General features: G+C 37.6%; 1 protein-coding gene across 6 annotated transcripts in view; it reads left to right on the top strand.

Annotated features, from left to right (window-relative positions):
* FRS2 (fibroblast growth factor receptor substrate 2) overlaps positions 1-14,923 on the top strand; it is a 143,657-nt gene that overhangs the window by 91,783 nt on the left and 36,951 nt on the right. The window contains exon 1 of one of the 6 annotated variants that reach the window (XM_023740816.1): positions 11,953-12,653. The exons of the other annotated variants lie outside the window; for them this stretch is intronic. The gene's annotated coding sequence lies outside the window, so the exon portion shown is untranslated. Of the gene's footprint in view, positions 1-11,952; positions 12,654-14,923 lie in introns of those variants that run through there. 6 annotated transcript variants of the gene reach the window in all.

Raw genomic sequence — 14,923 nt, forward strand, 5'->3', positions numbered from 1 at the left:
ACTCACCAAGGTAGAATGTAGAACATTGTCTTTATAAACTGTGTTATGCCAATTGAGCTAGATGTTCCCCGAGACCATGGTCCCAACAGCCCTCCACCCAGCAATTCAGTTTGGATGTGTCTTATGGAGCTTCCATGACCCTTCCCTGTACAAGTTGTGCTGGTTTCCCCCGTATTGTGTACTGTCTCACCCTTCACCCAAGATACCACTTATCTATTGCCTATTTAGTATCCCCCCCATCCCTGGTAACCGACAAAGATCGTTACATTTTGTGTGTGAACTTTTCCATGGGTTTTTACAATGGAGGTCTCATACAATATTTTTCCTTTTGTGATTGACTTATTTTACTCAGCATATGCTTCACAGATTCATCGTTGTTCTTTCTCGCTGCATAGTACTTCATCGTGTGTATGTACCATAGATTGTCTGTCCATTCATCTGTTGATGGGCATCTAGGTTGTTTCCATCGTTTCACTATTGTGAACAATCCTGCCATGAACATAAGTGTGCGTATGTCTATTTGAGTGACGACTCTAATTTCTCTAGGATACACCCCCAGGAGTGGGACTGCTGGATCAAATGGTATGCGACACATACATTTTGTTGTTGTTAGGTGCCATTGAGTTGATTCCCACTCAGCAACCCTATGTACAACAGAACTAAAAACTGCCCAGTCCTGCGCAATCGTTGTTATGCTTGAGCCCATTGTTGCAGCCACTGTGTTAGTCCGTCTCATTGAGGGTCTTCCTCTTTTTCCCCTGACCCTCTGCTTTACCAAGCATGACATCCTTCTCTAGCGACTGGCCCCCCTGATAACCTATCCAGACTCCACGAGACGTAGTCTCGCCATCCTCGCTTCTGAGGAGCATTCTGGCTGTACTTCTTCCAAGACAGATCTGTTCGTTCTTCTGGTAGTTCATGGTACATTCAGTATTCTTTGCCAGTACCGTAATCCAGAGATGTCCGTTCTTCTTCAGTCTTCTTTATTCATTGTCCAGCTTTCACATGCATATGAGGCAATTGAAAACACCATAGCTTAGGTCAGGCGCACCTTAGTCCTTAAAGTGACATCTTTCCTTTTTAACAATTATAAAGAGATCTTTTGCAGCAGATTTGCCCAATGCAATATGTTTGATTTCTTGACTGCTCCTTCCATGGGAGTTGATTGTGGATCCAGGTAAAATGTAGTCCTTGATAACTTCAGTCTGTTCTCCATTTATCATGATGTTGCTTATTGGTCCAGTTGTGAGGATTTTTGTTTTCTTTATGTTGAGGTGTAATCCATACTGAAGGCTGTGATCTTTGATCTTCATCAGTAAGTGCTTCAAGTCCTCTCTGCTTTCTGCAAGTAAGGTTGTGTCATCTGCATAACGCAGGTTGTTAATGAGCCTTCCTCCAATCCATATGTCGCATTTTTCTCCATGAAGCCCACCTTCTTGGATTATTTGCTCAGCATACAGATTGAATAAGTTTGGTGAAAGGAGATAACCCTGATTCACACCTTTCTTGAGTTTAAACCATGCAGTATCTCCTTCTTCAGTTCAGACTACTGCCTCTTGGTCTGTGTACAGGTTCCTCTTGAGCACAATTTAGTATTTTGGAATTCCCATTCTTTGCAGTGCTATGCATAATTTGTTATGATCCACACAGTTGAATGCCTTTGCATAGTCAATAAAACACAGGTAAACATCTTTCTGGTATTCTCTGCTTTCAGCCAGGATCCGTCTGACATCAGCAATGATATTCCTGATTCCACGGTCTCTTCTGAATCTGTCTTGAATTTCTGGTGGTTCTCTGTGGCTGTATTGTTACACGCGCTTTTGAATGATTTTCAACAAAATTTTACTTGAGTGTGATGTTAATGATACTGTTCAGTAATTTCCGCATTCTGTTGGATACCTTTCAGATTTTCACTGGCCAATTTTTTCAGAAATAGACTACCAGGCCCTTCTTCCTAGTCTGTCTTAGTCTGGAAGCTCAGCTGAAACCTGTCCGCCAAGGGTGACCTTGCTGGTATTTGAAATACTGGTGGCAAAGCTTCCAGTATCACAGCAACATGCAAGCTACCAAAGTACGACAAACTGACAGACACATGGTTGAACATAAATTTTAGGTAAGGTTTATGCAAGAAATATAACACAGAGTTCCAATCAGAATGCCCCCATTTTTTTTTAAAAAAGAACCTTGCCCTTTTTGGTGAATTCATGTCCTTTGATATGCTCTAAACTAAAATGAAATGTGTAAGGTATTTTTTTTTCCCCCTATTTTCCACTTTAGCCAAGTAACTTTAGATCTGCTTTGAATTGGATAAGATGGGCTCTACTGAATTTCCTTAATTTCTGCACCAATGGAAATGGCAGTATATCGTTTTGTAGGGAGCCCTGGAGGATTTGAACTGCCACCCTTTTGGTTAGCAGCTGAGCTTTTAAGCACTACACCACCAGGGCTCCTACTCTGATGTGCCATTCATACCCTCTTTAATGATGATGATTAGTAAGTGGGAGGCAACATTATAGGTCATCATTGTCTTACAAATTGATTGTTTTATAAGAAGTTTGTTAGTGGACTGTCAGGACAGATGTGTGAGGGAACACCAAGCACGCTGCACTTAATGTGGAATATTAAGAAAATCTTGGTTAGGGTTCTTGGTCTTAATTTTTTTCTTTTGTAAAAACTGATACTGGTTGCACCTTTGTCATGTAGAAAGGTTTCCCCTTTAGTCCATTACTGGAGCCTACTTTTTTTCTTAGATCCAGGAAACTAGGTCCTTTTAGACTACTTGAATCTCCCAAAGTAGCCCTATAGCTGTAACTTTTCTGTTGTGAGAAGCCTCTGAAAAGATTTCTGTTGTCTGTATCTATTGATGATGAGATGATTTTTTTTCCCCTTCCTTAATCTACTAATGTGGAAAATTACTTTGGTTTTCTTAATGTTAAAACAACCTTTGATTCCTGGCATAACTCCAGTGAAATCATCAGGCATTACCCCTTTTATATGTTACTGGACTCAGTTTGCTAATATTTTAAGAATTTTGCACCAGTATCTGTGAAGGCAATCAGCCTGTATTTTTTATTGTGTTGTGCTGTTCTTTTTTGGTTGTGCTAGTATCAAGGTTATGCTAGTTTGAAAATGAGTCAGAGAGGGAACCTTCTTTATTCTCTGGAAGACTTTGTGTAAAATTATTTCTTTTTTCCACGTTGACAGAACTCATCTATGAAGCTATCTGGGCCTAGAATTTTTTTATGGAAGGATTTTTTTGATTGTTGATTGAATTTTTTAAAGATTATAACACTATTCATATTTTATTTTTTCTTGAATCAGGTTTCATAAATTAAGTTTTTTCTAGCAGTTTATCCATTTCATTTAATATCTGTAATTTCTTGGCATGATGATGTTCATAATATTCTCTTATTTTTGGAATATCTAATTTTGGACAGTTCTTAAAGTATGTTCTGTGGACCTCTGTGGGTCCCTGAGAGCAGGGAGTCTGTGAGGATCTCTTAGTCATCTAGTGCTGCTATAACAGAAATATCAAAAGTGGATGACTTTAACGAAGAGAAATTTATTTTCTCACAGTTTAGTAGGCTACAAGTCCAAATTCAGGGTGTCAGCTCCAGGGGAAGTCTTTCTCTCTTGGTTGGCTCTGGAGGAAGGTCCTTGTCATCAGTCTTACCCCGGGCTAGGAGTTTCTCTGTGCCAGAACCCCGGTTCCAAAGGACACGTTCTGCTCCTGGCACTGCTTTCTTGGTGATATGAGGTCCCCCACTCTCTGCTCACTTCTCTTTCATCTCTTGTAAGATAAAAGGCGGTGCAGCCACACCCTAGGGAAACTCCCTTTACATTGGCAGCCACTCCCTAGGGAAACTCCCTTTACATTGGCTTGGGGATGTGACCCGTGCAAGGGTGTTACACTCTGCCCTAATCCTCTTCAACATAATCCAATCTTGCCTCAGTAACCATAGGCAGAGATTAGGATTTACAACATATAGGAAAATTATAATCGCAAAATGGAGGACAACTACACAATACTGGCAATCATGGCCTAACCATGTTTTTGGGGGACAATTCAATCCATGACAGAGGTGAAAACTATTTTGATAATAATAGAGGTTTTTTGTCTTTTTCACTGTGTTGACGTTTGTAGTGAAGCTGCAGAAGCAACGGTGGGTAAAACTGCTGACAGCACAGATTAAGGCAGTGGTAAAAAACTGAACTAGTAGTCATATTCTTCACTGCTGCGCACACATACTTTTAAAAAAAGTCCGGTTTCACTTAAGCATGTCCTTCATGAAGCAGTAGAAATTATTAATTTTATTAGATCTTGACCTTGAGGACACATCTGATTAATATTCTGTGTGATGAAATGAAAAGGATACATAAAGCACTTCTGCTGCACACTGAAGTACAATTGTGGTCTTGAGAAAAAGTACTCTGTCAGTTGAGTTGTGAGCTGATCTAGCTGCATTTTACCTCTAACACCCTTTCTTTCTTTCTTCTTTTTTTTTCCCTTCAAGCAACAGGATAGACAAACTGGTTGCTCAGACTTGTGTATTTGACATTTGTTTTCTCAAAAATGAACTGAGTCTAACACTTCAAGAAAAACAGCTGTATCTGTTGTCAGTGATTAAAAAAAAAAAATCAGGCTTTCAAGTGAAACTTAGAATGTTGGAAAACTTGTATCCACCAATTTGTGTCAAGAACTATCTGAAATGACTATTAAAATACTCTCTTTTTTAACTATATATCTGTGTGAGGCAGATTTTCTTCATATACTTATATACTTTAACCAGAACAACATAACACAGAAGTAGATGTAAGAATCCAGCTGTATTTTATTAAGCTAGACAGTGTTAATGTAAAATAATGTCAATTTCTCATTATTATTTTGTTTTAAATATAGTTTCATAAAATAATCACTTTTCCCATGAAAGTATTACTTACGTTAACATGTATAGGCTTATTATTTTAGATAAATTAATAAATATTTTAAACATTTCTTAGTTTTAATTTCTAATTTGGTAAATATCAATAGATATAACTCAAATGAACAAAAGCTCTTTGGAATCCTCAATAATTTTTAAAAGTGTGAAGTGTCCCTGAGACCAAAAAGTTGGCAAACTGCTTGCTGACATACAGAAACCATAGTGATTTTATTCCTGACATTATGCATTTGCTCCTTTAAAAAAAAAAAAAAAGCTTGTACCAATTTTATATTTTTAAAAATTCAGTCTTCCTTGTATTTTTCAATAAGAATGAAATATTTTTAAAACACATCTGTAAAAAGTGATAATAAATACGTCTATGATTGAGCATTAGTTAATCTTTGTCTATCATTAAGCATTAATCTTAAAACTCCATAGACTTAGTCTATTCTCTATGAATTTATTTCTATATTTTGTTATGCAAATTCCCCATAAAATTCAGTTAAAAACTTAGACCTTCTGGAAGCAATGACACTCCAGTAGCAAAGAGCACACCTAGTGCCCTAATCTTGGTTTCTAATACTATTGTCTAATAAAAGGAACCCAGGCTCCTTGGAGAAATGGCTGATTTAAGGACTGAGGCAGGATACAAGATGAGCCTGCAGCATCTTGTAGTGTTAGAAAGTAAGGAAGTGCTAAAAAAAAAACCTCAAACTGATGGGAATATTTCAAAGGAATACAGAAGCCAACTGAAAGAACTCTCAGTGGCCAAAGCTGGAACAGTTTGAGCGAGAAAATAACCCAAAGTATAAAGTTAATATCCATGAGTCCAAACTGGCATAAATAAATGATTGAATAAATAAATAAATGGAAAAGAGACAAATCTCCTATGCAGGACAATTCCAGATAATTTATGTAAATACTCTGTCCTCAACGAGGTGGAATATAGCTCCCTGCCCCTGAAGTGTGGGCTGTGCATAATGACTTCTTTCCAAAGAGTGCAATATAGAAAAGGGGAGGAGTAAATTTACAGTGGAGGAACCTGATAAAATACTACCTCAGCCAGTGATCAGAGTTAACATCAACAGTAATAAGTCATGTTGATAGTATGTATCAAGCTTATGCTGTGATAAAAATGGTACTTTCCCTCTGTAAAAACTAATGATCCCAATCTAATTATGAGGAAAACATCAGACAAATGCCATTAAAGGAATATTCTACAAAATACCTTACCCGTACTCCTCTAAATTGCCAAGGTCATCAGAAACAAAGAAAGTCTGAGAAACTGTCACAGTTAAAATGAGCCTAAGGAAACATGATGACTAAATGTAATATGGTATCCTGGATGAGATCCTGGAACAGAAAAAGGACATTATATAAAAACTAAGGAAATCTGAATAAAGTACAGTGATAGATAGACACACAGACAGATAGCTACTGTTGAACCGACTCCTACTTATGGCAGTGACCTTATGTACAACAAAATGAAATATTACCTGGTCCAGCATCATCCTCATGATCTCTGGCATCTTAGACGCCATCATTGTGGCTGTTGTGTCGATCCACATCACCGAGGATCCGCCTTGCCTTCACTGGCCCTCTACTTTACCAAACATGCCCCCCTTCAACTGTTGGCCCCTCCTGATGATGTGTCCAAAAGCAAGCGAACCAGACAGTGTTCTGTTGTGATCCATAAGGTTTTCATTGGCTAACTTTTGGAAGTAGATCACCAGGCCTTTCTTCCTGGACTGTCTGAGTCTAGATGCTCCACTGAAACTTGTCCATTATGAGTGACCCTGCTGGTATTTGAAATACCCGTGGCATAGCTTCCAGCATCCTAGCAGCACACAAGCCACCATAGTAGGACAGACTAACAGATGGGTCATGGAATAAAGTGTAGACTTTAGTTAATAATAATGTATCAATATTGGTTCATTAATTGTAACAAATGTACCATACTAAGGTAAGATGTTAATAATAGGGAAAACTGAGTGTTGGGGTCTTTGAGAATTCTCTCTACTATTTTATCAGTTTTTCTGTAAATCTCAAATTGTTCTTTAAATAAAGTTTATTTAAAAAAGAAACATTTCTTGAGTTCCTCAAGTATTTTTTGAAACCCAAAGTCACGTACTTGCTGACTTTTACCAGATTCTAAATCATCTTCCACTCTTAAATACATATAACTCCTGGAGCAACCCAAAGTTTAAAAAATCTAATAAAAGAGTGATTTACTTGAAGGTATTGGATAACTGGCTCTTGCAAACAGGCCCAACAGTTATGCTGCATTTGTGCCAGCTGAAGGCCCATTCATAAATGGTAGAATATTGTGTTTATTATAGTCTGAAATCTTTTTAGTATTTTAAATTTTTTATCTTTAAATTAACTAGAATCTTTACAAAAATATTGACTGTACCTCACAAGAAGTACAGCCAGAATGCTCCTTAGAAACGAGGATGGGGAGACTTTGTCTCACATACTTTGAACATGTTATCAGGAGGGACCAGTCCCTGGAGAAGGACATCATGCTTGGTAAACTAGAGGGTCAGTGAAAAAGAGGAAGACCCTCAACAAGATGGATTGACACAGTGGATGCAACAGTGGGCTCAAGCATGACAACGACTGTAAGCATGGCGCAGGACTGGGCAGTCTTTGATTTTTTTGTACATAGGGTCGCTACGAGTGGGAACCCACTTGACGGCACCTAACAACAACAGCATACCTCAGAATGTGTAATTTCTTATTTATCTTTTTGTTTTAAAGTGTGTGTGTTTGTGTGTGTAGCCTACCCTGTAAAATAAAGAATATAGCTTTAGTGTTATTAAATTATTTTATTCTATATTCTGATATAGTTACTAGTACAAAAATAACACCATCATTAATTCAGGTGGGGGTGGCTTTGATTTAAATCATACAACTTTCTTTTATAAAAAGTCCATTCTTAGTATGTGATATCTTAGCACATTTTTAATAATTCAAAGAGATTTTGGTTTCAAAAAAATCGTTTATTTCTCTATTTTTCAGAATAATTTTGCCTCAGATACTTGAATGAAGATTTGATTATCTTGTTACAACTAAAGCAGTGTCACTAAGGCCATATTTTGTGGAAACAATATTCATTGCCTCCAAACCCAGATACATTTTCTTTTGGGTGAAGGGAGTGTGTTCTGGATATTTTCCTTTACTAATAGGCATAGGTAGGAGTAGAGACTTTGTTTTGTTCAGTGCATTTTCTCCAGTGTCTAGAGAGTGCCAGACAGATACTAACTGCTCAATAAGTTTTAGCTGGATGAGTAAATAGCCCAGTACTGGATACTGTTAAAATAGTAACATAATGATAAATTTTGCCCCTGAATTTCTGTAACATGAAAACACAGCAATAAAACTATAACCAAAGAATCTTTCACTCTTACTCATGAACAGCTTATTTACTAGTTATTTATTAAGATGACTTTAAAACATGGAATTCAGAATTATCACTGGAGAAAATGCAGTGAACAAAACAAAGTCTCTACCCTTATGCAGTTGACGTTTTATGGTGGCGAGGGTAGAGAGACGAGGAATCAAAAAATAGAGAAGTCAGTATATAGTATACCAGCTGGTGATAACTCATTTGTGGAACAGTATAATATAGCAGGGTAAGAGGAAAAGGGAGCCCTGGTGGCAAAGTGATTTAAGAGTGCAGGCTGCTAACCAAAGAGTCAGCAGTTAACCTGCTCCTTGGAAACCCTATGGGGCAATTCTTCTCTGTCCTATAGGGTCACTATTAGTCGGAATTGACTCGACGGCGCCTGACAGCAACAACAAGAGAAAAAGAGAGTACCATTGCGGGATTAAGTGGGTTTACCTGTTTTATGTAGGGTGCTCAGGGAAGTCCTCTAATAAATTGATTTCTGAGCAAAAACCTGAAGGAAGTGAGAGCAGAGACCAACTAGAAGGCTATTGCAGACATTCAGATAAGAAATTATGGTAGCTTGTACCAGAGAAGTAATGATGAACATGTAAGCAGTGGTTCAATTTAGGATTTTTTTCTTTTCTTTTCTTTTTATTGTACTTTAGATGAATGTTTACAGAACAAATTAGTTTCTCATTGAACAGTTAAATACACGTATTGTTTTGTGACAATGGTTGCCAAGACGTCAACACTCTTTCCTTCTCGATTCCCCATTACCAGCTTTCCTGTCCCCCTTCTGCCTTCTCATTCTTGCCCCTGGGCTGGTGTGCCCATTTAGTCTCAGTTCATTTTATGGGCCTGTCTAATCTTTGGCTGAAGGGTTAGCCTCAGAAGTGACTTCATTACTAAGCTATAAGGGTGTCCGGGGGCCATACTCGCGGGTTTTCTCCAGTCTCTGTCAGACCCGTAACTCTGGTCTTTTTAAAAATTTTTTTGTGAGTTAGAATTTTGTTCTACATTTTTCTCCAGCTTTGTCTGGGACCTTCTATTGTGATCCCTGTCAGAGTAGTCGGTGGTGGTAGCCAGGCATCATCTGGTTGTGCTGGACTCAGGCTGATGGAGGCTGTGGTAGTTGTGGTCCATTTGTCAACATTGGATATATTTTGAAGATAGATCTGAAAAAACTGATGAATTGGATATGGGATGTGAGAGAGCGAGGTTTCAAAATGATCTCAAGATTTTTGAATATTTTTCTTAGTAAAATTTACAAATAATTCCTTTTTCCTTTCAATGAGTTTTTCAGGTAGGTAATTTTTATTTTTCATCCTTGAGGAGTTTAGTTGGTTTGTTAAAGAAGTGTAAAAGTTGGTGATCATGTCTCTTTTCTTAAGGTATTCTCCAACAGTGTTAGTGCAAGATACAATTACAGTATGAAAAACATCAGTAGCAACTTTATCAGTCAGAATTCTGGCAGGAAACAGAACACTGAAAAGTGTAATAGTTAAGAATTTAATGAAGGAATAGTTTACAGAGTGTGGACAGGCTAAAGGAAACAAGCAAGTGATGGTGTCCAGGCCAACTAGCAATAGCAGGAAGCTGTTACCACCTCTGGGAGCAATGGTGGTTCAGTTGGTAGAATTTTCACCTTCCACGTGGGAGACCTAGGTTCAGTTCCTGTCCAGTGCACTTAATGCACAGCCATCACCCGTCTGTCACTGGAGGCTTGCATGTTACTATGAAGCTGAACAGATTTCAGTGGTGCTTCCAGACTAAGATGGACTAGGAAGAAAGTCCTGGCAATCTACTTCTGAAAGTCAGCCAATGAAGTTTAGACCTAGAGGTGGTAATGTTGTTAGCTATCATTGAGTTGTCTACCCCCACTCCCACCCCCAACTCATGGCGATCCCATGCACAACCAAACAAAACACTGCCTGGTCCTGCACCTTCTCCACGTTTGGTTGTGGATCGGATCGTTGTGATCCAAGGGGCAAGAGGGAGGAATGGTTACATGAACCCAGCAAGAGCTGTTAAGTATAGAAGAGGGCTGCCTGACAGGAGCCATCGGTAGCAGAACCTTAGTAAGGAATGGAGCCACAACCAACCTGGAGCCTGCCGTGGGGGAGCTAGGTATTTCCCATCTTTTCTCCCACTTCTGGTCTCTGGCCAGTGCTGCATGCAGGTCAGGCTCCTAGGGCACAGAACAGGTTAGAGACGGTTAGAGAGTGGCTCTGGAAGAGCAAATGGAGACTGTCTGGCATTGCAAATAACTCTTTTTAAATTAACTCTGCCTTTAAAAAAATGATGTGCCTGTAACTTTTAAGAAAAGAAAGAAACAATTTTTTAGCAGTAGAAAGTTATAAAAACTCAGTTGGGTTGATTTTAATGACATTAAACAATTATTATAGCTAAAAATCAACCACAAAGTTGGGTAAAGACCTAAAGTTTTTTGTATTGAATGTTTTACTTTGGACTCACGAGGTTAAAAACGCCTTTATCTTTTTAAGTGTTTTACTTAGAATTAATTGAATATAATTTTAAAAACCTCAGAGAACCATTACTTTATATTTCTAAGTATTTAAAGTTCTTTTGCTGTGTCTTTTCCTTTGATGCCTTTAATGCAGAAGTATTTCAGATTTAGTTTAGTCCTTGCAGTTTACATCAGTTGAAAGAAAGCTCAAGTTATCCCATCCAGCTTCTTAACCACTAGTGGATGTCACTGAAACATTGCTTGTGATTGGAAATGCAGCATTTATAGAGAACTCAGTTCTTTGTTAGATAGATGTTAAGTTCTTACTTGTATTGAGCTAAAAAAAATTTTTTTATGTTGTCCCTGATTTATGGTGATCTCATGCACAATGAGACAAAACACTGTCCAGTCCTAAACCATCCCTATGATCAGTTGCAGATCGACCATTGTGATCCATATGGTTTTCTTTGGCTGATTTTCTCAAGGAGATTGCCAGGCCTTTCTTCCTAGCCTATCTTAGTTTGAAAGCTCTGCTGAAACCTGCTCAGCGTCATAGCAACATGCAAGCCTCCACTGTCAGACGGGTGGTGGCTGCACGTGAGGATAGAAGGTGCTTATTAAACACTTGAAAGAATGATGGAACACTTTCTGTGTTTTATCAGGATTTATAAGTTTTTAATATAACAAAGGAAGTTATTTAAAATATTTGATTCAATCTCCCATTTATTCATTCTTGAAATCTATAACTTTACCTGTGCAAATAACACACTTTTGGAGTTGCAGATGCATCTTCGTTGTGATGTCAGAAAGTTAGAACTGAAAACAGACAAGGGGATTTCAGTACTGACCCCAATTCTGTAATTGATTGCTACTGTTTGACCTCAGTAAGAGCTACACCCTCAATCACAGAGAACATTTCGTCCCTGAGCTTGCATTTGAGTATCCTAAGGCCAATTTGAGTTTTAAAGTGATCTTTTTACTTTTATTTACTTAACTTTTCTCCATCTTCATGTTTTCTGATGAAACTATGCACATTAGTTTTAATGCCTAAGTATTGAGCTAAAATTTCATTCCCATAGACTTCTGACTTCTGTGGCTTGGTTCAACTTCTGAGTAAGTCAAGTCTATTATTTTGTGACAAAGAAATTTGAAGATAGCTATCTGTCTCTGCTTTAGTCTTCCATACTGCAAATATTCTTTTTTCTAAACTAAATGTCCCTGGTTTCTGCAGTCTTACCTTTTTCATTGGACACTGTTCTTCCTATCCTCTCTGACCTTAACTCATTCTCTCCCCTAGGCTTCTATGATACCATATTGTTGGGGTTTTCCCTCAGCTTCTTGAACAGCACCTGTCCAATCTCCTTTTTAGACTTTTCTAATTCTGCATTTCCCTTAAATGTTGGTGTTTCTGAGTTTCTGTAGGTCTTACTTTTTTTCTCACTGGGCAATCTCAACTTGTGTCATGTCTTGGATTTCCATTCATAAGCTGTTGACTTCCAGATATATACCTCCAACCCAGATCTTTCTTCCACTTCTGTACCTGTCCTTCTGCTTGTATATTGAACATCTTCATTTGGATATCTCACAGGCATCACAATACATTCAAAACTGAGTTTATCTATTTGTCTAAACAGTATCTCCTTCCTGTGGTTTCCTAGCTCAATAAATGTACTGTCACCTAAGCAATAAATGGGTATTCTCCTTGACTCCCGCTTTCCTTCCCAGTGTAATCAGTCATCAGGTGTTATTGATGCTAGCTCCTAAGTGTCACTCTAATCCATTCTCTTTTCTTCATCTTCATTGTTTACTACCTTAATTCAGACCCACATTGTTACTACTGCAACAGCCTCCTAACCTGAAATAACCTTATGAGGTAGGTAATAATGGTGTGATAGTGTTTTTAACTTACCTATGAGGAAATTTATGGAAATTATGGAGCCCTGGTAGTGCGGTGATTAAGAGCTTGGCTGCTAACTAAAAGGTTGGCAATCGGAATCCACCAGCTGCTCCTTGGAAACCCTGTGGAGCTGTTCTATTCTGTCCTTGAGGGTTACTGTGAGTCAGAATCGACTCAGAGGCAGTGGATATGAGGAAATTTAGGTTCAGAGATGTTAAGTAAGAACTTCAATCTCTCTATGCCTAAAGACTGTGATGTTTTCACTGTATCATGCCGCCTTGCTGGCATATATTGGAGATTGATATTATCTTCTACTAGAGGAATTTAGAATGCTAAAAGCAAAGCCTTTTAGTTTAGATTTTAATGTGATGTTTTAAGTACATTTAAGTAGCAGCACTATTGTAGGCTGTTTATCAATTATATGCGAATTAAAATCCTGCCTGAGCTATATTCCACCTCTGTTTAGCACCTGTTTAGTTTAGAGAATCCAGATTTGCAATTTGCATGTGGAAAATTTAAGATTTTAGAGCTGAGAGAAAATTGCTTTGACATGAGTATTCTATATGCATAATCATATGAAACTAACACTCTTTTAGCTAAATGTTGAGTTAAGTTAAAAAATTTCTAAAGAAGATTTAAAGTAAGTAGTCTTTCAGCTAATACTGGTGAAAGAACCTTTTAAAAGTGGGACACAATCAAACATCATCTTGGAAATTCATGCTGTTTTCTGTAGAGATTTGTTTTCTCCACATTTGTTTTAAAAGGAAATATTCTTACAGTTGCTTTCAAGTTATATTTTATTAGAAGTGTGCTCAGAAGGAATAGCCCCAGTGACCTTAGCTGTACTTATGAATATGGTGCTCTAGAGTTATAGTCACCACTGATGATTGATACCTTGAGTTTGAGATCAAACCAAATCTGAAGAAAAACAAACCATGAAACCTTGAGAGGAAGAGTGCATGTTGTCTTAGTTAAGGCAGTAGACAGGGGAAGTAAAAATTCTAACTTTGGTTTCCTGTAAAGTTTTGATTACTTTCTTTACCTTCATTTCCTCATTTGAAAAATGGTGAAAATAGTTTCCATCAATGTGCATTACCGGATTGTTCTTTACACCAATATTTATCAAGTGCTCATAAGAACACTGAGGCGTGGGTGGTCTGAAATCCTACCACTTCTTTCAGAAACATTAGTGTAGCAAATACAGCCTATATCCCAGGAAGATTTGTACAGAAACAATTGGGAAAGACTATATACATGCATACATGCATGTTATATATATATATATATATATATATATATATATAATTTTTAAGCATATCTCTTGTTCTTGTGTAGTTGCTCTGAGATCATGAGACATACATATACACAGTACACCTTTAACTATTATAGAGATAGGACTAGAAAGGAGAAAATAAGATTGAAAGAATGTATTAGAAGAACTTCTCCACCAACTTGCACCTGCAAGTTGTTTTTGTATGGCCTGCAAGCTAAAGATGGCTTTTTTACATTTTTTAAGAAGAATAATATGTCGTGACGTGAAAATTATATGAAATTGAAATTTATTTGCTCATTAATTAAGTTTTATTGGAACAGCTACGTTGATTCATTTACATATTGTCTGTGACTGCTTTTGCTTTACAATGGCAAAGTTGAATAGTTGTGACAGACATCTCATGGCCCACAAAGCCTAAAATATTTACTGTCTGGCCCTTTATAGAAAAAAGTTTACCAACCCTTGGTTAAGTTTTCTCCTTTGCCCCTGGCTGTATTTTGGCATTCAGAACCTTGGCAATTTAAAGATCAACTCTTTAAGTTTGGACAATGATTTTATGTGTTAATGAGATGTAATGCAGCTGTCTTCTATCATATGGAAAAGAGCAAAGAGAAGATACTTTATTTGTAATGAGTTGATGCTTCTTTCATTGACTGTATGCCATATTTCATTGACTCCAAGACATTTTCTACTTTTGTTCATTGAAGTTTGGGTGTATCTTACAATCAGTGATACGCTGTAGCAACTTTTTTTTTTTCTTTCTCAATGGTATATAAAACCCTGGTCTTAAAATCAATCATGTCTTGTCTTTGATGAATAACAGTATACCAGTAGCAGTTGTCATGAGCTGACTTGGACCATTGGTAATCCCATGTGTGTCAGAGTAGAACTGTGACCATAGGGTTTTCAGAGGCTGATTTTTCGGAAATAGATGCCAAGCCTTTCTTCTGAGACACCTTTGGGTGGACTCAGC

Source organism: Trichechus manatus, unplaced genomic scaffold (genome assembly GCF_000243295.1).
Source record: "Trichechus manatus latirostris isolate Lorelei unplaced genomic scaffold, TriManLat1.0 scaffold00164, whole genome shotgun sequence".
NCBI classification, from domain to species: domain Eukaryota; kingdom Metazoa; phylum Chordata; class Mammalia; order Sirenia; family Trichechidae; genus Trichechus; species Trichechus manatus.